The sequence below is a fragment of the Scyliorhinus torazame genome, chromosome 9 (assembly GCF_047496885.1).
Source record: "Scyliorhinus torazame isolate Kashiwa2021f chromosome 9, sScyTor2.1, whole genome shotgun sequence".
Lineage (NCBI taxonomy): Eukaryota > Metazoa > Chordata > Chondrichthyes > Carcharhiniformes > Scyliorhinidae > Scyliorhinus > Scyliorhinus torazame.
This window is the reverse complement of record NC_092715.1, coordinates 49984721-49990720: the sequence shown is the minus strand read 5'-3', so window position 1 is coordinate 49990720 and position 6000 is coordinate 49984721.

The window sequence follows — 6000 nt, the reverse complement described above, 5'->3', positions numbered from 1 at the left end:
CCCCCCCGCCGCCGCCCCCAAACAGGGCACAGGGCATTCCCATCCCAATTGCCAGCACACAACAAATGGCAGCTCGACAGTGCCAACCTGGCACACTGGCAGTGCCCCTGTCAGTGCTAACTGGACACCTTGGCAGTGACCGGCTGGCACCCAGGCGGCACTGCCAGGGTGACCAGGTGGCAGAGCCAGGGTACCACCCTGCCCAAAGGGGAAGCACCTGGGGGCCTCCAATCCCCTGGGAGATTCCCATGAGTGCCATTCCGTCTGGCCCCCATTTGTGGGGACCAGTGCTGAATGGCGCGCACCCAAGGTCTCCTGGGCAAAGGGACTGAATCCCAAAGCCTCAGGGAACGCAAGAAACTACATATTAAAGTGAGACTAGCTGTCTCGCTCCAATATGCAGATTTGCTAAAAAGTGATCCCGCCCAAAATGGATCCCCCCATTGACTGCCGAGGCCTCTGGTCATACGCTGAAGACTATTGCTTCTTGGGAATTGGCAATCGTGGTTAAGTGAGCACTTTACACATCCCAAGTGGATTCCCGTGGGTCTGCGGGCCATGTAACATGTGGGAGTCTTGCCTATCATCCCAATCACACCTTGATGCCAGGACACTGTGCTTAAACACTGCAGGAGGCAACACTACGCACGCAACAGCCAACATCCGTACATCCAGGAGATGGGACACAGTTCTGGGGCATGCCCATGGCCGGAGAATGGGTGAGTGCCACGGAGAGGGGGGGGGATGCCTGATGAGATGGGTGTTGGTCTGCATTGAGGAGGAAAGTGACAGCGGCACTGGTTGTGCACAAGGGTGTTTATTCTGTGTAACATTTCCCCACCCTCCATCCCCCCCTCCCAGGTGCCTTCAGTGACTCTCAAAGTGCATGGTCCTCCTAGCTCTACCACTACGTCTAGCTCTGTCCCCAGGATGCACGTCTGAGGTGGAGGCTACCAGCTGCTTACCACATCCTGTGGCCTTTGATGCCCCTGGGGGCTCTGGGGCCGGAGGGCCCCGGCTCACTTGTCGGCGGCACATGTCCTGTCCCGTGTGCTGGCTGTGAGATCCGGCCTCATCAGGGAGGTGCAACTCGGGGGAGCTGATGCCCACCGGCGCCACTCCATGGGGCGAGTCTGGGTTGGCACCCAGCACCCCCTCCTCACGCTCGGTGCCCATAGGGCCCTGGGATTCACCTCAGGATCGAGGGACGACCCCTGCATCATTGGCTATGCCAGCCCTGGCAGTTCCCGATGCCTGCACCATCGTGTCAATGCCCTCGGCGATGCTCCTCAGTGACTGGGGCATGTTCTGCAGCACCTCTGCAATGTCCACTCTGTACTCGGTCTCCTCAGTCACCTCCAGGTCCTGCTCCTCGAAGATAGCAAGGATTATTATGTCTGGCACACCACCCCCAGTCTGGGCCCTCTCCTGCTGATTGTGGGAGAGCTTTTCCTGAGGAGACACAGCGAGGGCATCCTTAGCCACATGCTTGGTTCACAGTGGTGGGAGGAAGGGGGGGGAGGTGTGAAGGGTTGGGGAGGGGATTGAAGGAAGGACGGGGGTGAAGGGAGGGTTGAAGCGAGAGGGGGTGTGAGGGAAGGATTAGGGGATGTTGATGGGAGGGGGGTTGGAGGGAGGGTTCAGGGTCACGTGGAGAGTTGGGGGGGTGGACGCTCATGTGTGGGTGGAATGGTCTCGGGGGAGGAGTGCGGTGTTGGTGTCTACTCACTCGTGCTGCCCGGTGTAGATCGTTGACCTCCTGGTCACACTCCCGGCATTCACAGCTGCCGCCACCTCCTCCCAGCCAGCACTGGCTGCCCTAGGGCTGACCCTCCGGGACCCTCAGGGGAACAGTACATCCCTCCTTCCCTCCACTGCGGCCTCCCCAGATCTGCATCACCGAATCTTGGGGCCGGTCTGCTGGGCGAGCTGGCTGGGGTTGGCTGAGCAAGTGCTGCTTAAATGCTGTTCGATCTGTTAACAGGGGGCGAGGGAGCGCGGTGCCAGCGAATCAGATGGTGAGCCTTCATTTGCGGCGAGACGCCTATGAGCCAGGATGCTGCCTTGAAGACCCAGATGAGTGAGTGTGAGAATGGGAGAGAGTGAGGGGATGGGGGTTCGGAGAAGAGGAAGGTATGTGAGGGGTTTAGCCAAGGTTGCAGACTTGCAGGGGAGGAGTGTGTGAGGACAGGGTTGCATTTTGGAGGGAGAGGGAGTTTGTGATGGGTTTGGATGCCCATGGGGAGGGTGAGTTTGTGAGGTGGGGGGGGGGGGGGGGGTGCGGAACGGGCACGTGAAGAGTAGAGTGACTGTTATTTAAAATCCATAATCACTGCTAAAAGATTAATCCAATTTTTGCAGAGTTTGAATTGAAGCTGATAAAACATGGCTCTTTCAGACACTTAATTAAAAACATATTTATTAAGCAGTTTGGGGGTGCCCAGAAATGAAGGTAAGTGTGGGGCCCTACAAACTGTAAATCTGTCTCTGTTTCACATTGTTAAATAAAGCACGAGTTGAATTTTGAAGTCAGCTGATTACTTCACTTGTGTTTTGTGGCCTGACAGGAGACTGTAGCTATAGCTGATTACATACATAGATTACATAGAACATACAGTGCCGAAGGAGGCCATTCGGCCCATCGAGTCTGCACCGACCCACATTAATCCCTCACTTCCACCTTATCCCCGCAACCCAATAACCCCTCCCAACCCTTATGGACACTACGGGTAATTTAGCATGGCCAATCCACCTAACCTGCACGTCTTTGGACTGTGGGAGGAAACCGGAGCACCCGGAGGAAACCCACGCGGACACGGGGAGAACGTGCAAACTCCGCACACACAGTGACCCAGCGGGGAATCGAACCTGGGACCCTGGCGCTGTGAAGCCACAGTGCTAATCACTTGTGCTACCGTGCTGGATTATTGCTGGATTAGAAATTCATCTGGGTGAATGTTTTGGGGAACACTAATGCCCAACAGGGAAGGAAATCTGGCACCCTTATCTAGTCTGGCCTGTGTGTGACTCTAAATCCAGAACAATGCGTTTGACTCCCAAATGCCCTCTGAAACGGAGGGCAGTAAGGGAGCCTGCCAGCAGTGTTCACATCCTGTAAAATAAATAAATGGAATTTAAATTCAAATAATAAATCCATCAAAGAATAGAATCCCTTTAGTTATAGCGCAGAATCGTGTCTGCACCCACCCTCTGAAAGAACACCCTACCTAGGCCCACGCCCCCCGTAACGCCACGCATTGATCATGGCTAATCCAACTACCCAGCACATCTTTGGACTGTGGAGGAAATCCCTACACAGCCACGGGGGGAATGTGCATACTCCACACAGTCACCCAAGGCCGGAATCGAACCCGGGTCCCTGGCGCTGTGAAGCAACAGTGCTAACCCACAGTGCAACCTCAGTAATGATGCCCATGAAACTATCATTGTATGTCATAAAAACCTATCAGGTTCACTGATGTCCCTTTAGGGTGGGAAATCTGCCACGCTTACCTGGTCTGGCCCAACATATAACCTACAGTTATGTCGTTGACTCTTAACTGTCTCTCTGAAATGGCCTCGCAAGCCCCTCAGTCCAAGGGCAATTAGGGATGGCCACAAATACCGGCCCCATGAAGAATTAAAAACAAATTTGCATAGGCACCTCCCATTATAAATGCGGACAAAGGAATTTATAATTGGTTGTAACAAAAATGTCACAACAAGAAGGTTTTTCACTAAGATCCGATGTTATTATAGACTACTGTTCATAGACTACAGCTCTGCCTACAACACCATTATCCTGGCAAGACGAACAACCAAACTCTGCAATCTTGGACTTGATCCCTCCCTGTGCAGCTGGATCCTTGACTTCCTCATCAACAGAGCGCAATCTGTCAGGATAGGCAACAGCACCTCCTCCACAATAGACAACACCGGGGCCCCACAAGGATGTGTACTCAGTCCTCGACTGTACTCCCTATACACACACACGACTGTGTGGCAGGATTTAACTTCAATTCGATCTATAAGTTTGCGGATGATATGACTGGTAGGTCGTATCTCAAACAACAATGAATCAGACAACAGAAGGAAGATAGATCACTCAGTTGCATGGTGTACCAAAAACAACCTTTCTCTAAATGTGAACAAAACCAAGGAACTGATCATTGACTTCAGGAAGCGTAGTACGACACACATCTACATCAATGGCTAAGTGGAGATGGTCGATAGCTTTAAGTTCCTGGGGGTCACCATCACCAACAGTCTGTCCTGGTTCACTCACGTTGATGCAACAGTCAAGAAAGCCCAACAACGTCTCTACTTCCTACGGAAGCTAAAGAAATTTGGCATGTCTGCATCGAATCTCACAAATTTCTTTTTTTTCCAGTGTTTTTTTAATTAAAATCTGTGAAGATACAAGTGAGAACAGTTCTGTTATAATGTTTTGAAAAGTTGTTTTTAAAAAAGGCAAACTTTTGGAAACAGGTCCAGCGAGGGGTTTAACTTGAGGGCCTGTGACGCTCTCATCCACATCCATGGTGCTGGTAAGAAGCGAACCTGAAATGAGAATAATTTTTCTAACGCTAAAATAGATCGGACTCTCGTCTCCCTGACCCGTTTCCACCTTAGTCAGGTCCCTGGAAGTTGCATCGAAAAATAAGCTCGTTCTTGTAGCCACTTGTAAACTCACTCCCAGTGAGTTCTCCCAGTGAGACAGAGAAGACAGAGCCAGGAGTGAGACAGCAAAGAGTGAGTTTGGGAATTTGAATCGAGGTGGGAATTCGAAGCTGGGTGGGGAGGAAGTGCTTTTTGTGACTGGTAAGTAGTGTTTCTGTTTCTTTTCATTGGTATATTTATTTATTTTTTTCTTCATTGTTTATTTATTTATTTAAATTTTTGGGGGGGGAAATTGAAATTGTTGAAGTTAACCAAAGGTTTAAGACATGGCAGGAGATCTCAGACCCGTGTCATGCTCCTCGTGTGCGATGTGGGAGCTTAGGGACATATCTACTGTCCCTGGCTCCTTCACGTGCATGAAGTGTGTCCAGTTGCAGCTCCTGTTAGACCGCTTGACGGCTCTGGAGCTGCAGATGGACTCACTTTGGAGCGTCCGCGATGCTGAGGACGTCATGGGTAGCACGTTTAGCGAGTTGGTCACACCGCAGGTGAAAGGTACTGAGGGAGATAGTAAATGGGGGACCAAAAGACAGAGCAAGAGTAGGAAGGCAGTGCAGGTGTCCTCTTTGTTCATCTCCCTGCAAAACAGATATACCGCTTTGGATACTGTTGAGGGAGATGGCTCACCAGGGGAAGACAGCAGCAGCCAGGTTCATGGCACTGTGGCTGGCTCTGCTGCGCAGCTGGGCAGGAAGAAGAATGACAGGGCTATAGTGATAGGGGACTCAATTGTAAGGGGAATAGACAGGCGGTTCTGCGGACGCAATCGAGACTCCAGGATGGTATGTTGCCTCCCTGGTGCAAGGGTCAAGGATGTCTCGGAGCGGCTGTAGGACATTCGGGGGGGGGGGGGGGGGGGGGGGGGGTGAAAAGCCAGCTGTAGTGGTGCACATAGGCACCAACGATGTAGGTAAAAAACGGGACGAGGTCCTACAAGCTGAATTTAGGGAGCTAGGAGTTAAACTAAAAAGTAGGACCTCAAAGGTAGTAGTCTCAGGATTGCTACCAGTGCCACGAGCTAGTCAGAGTAGGAATGTCAGGATAGAGAGGATGAATACGTGGCTCGAGAGATGGTGCAAGAGGGAGGGATTCAAATTCCTGGGACATTGGAACCGATTCTGGGGGAGATGGGACCAGTACAAACTGGACGGTCTGCACCTGGGCAGGACTGGAACCAATGTCCTAGGGGGGGTGTTTGCTAGAGCTGTTGGGGAGAGTTTAAACTAATGTGGCAGGGGGATGGGAACCAATGCAGGAAGTTGGAAGGTAGTAACACAGGGACAGAAATAAAAGGCAGTAAGGGGGAAAGTGTAAGGCAGA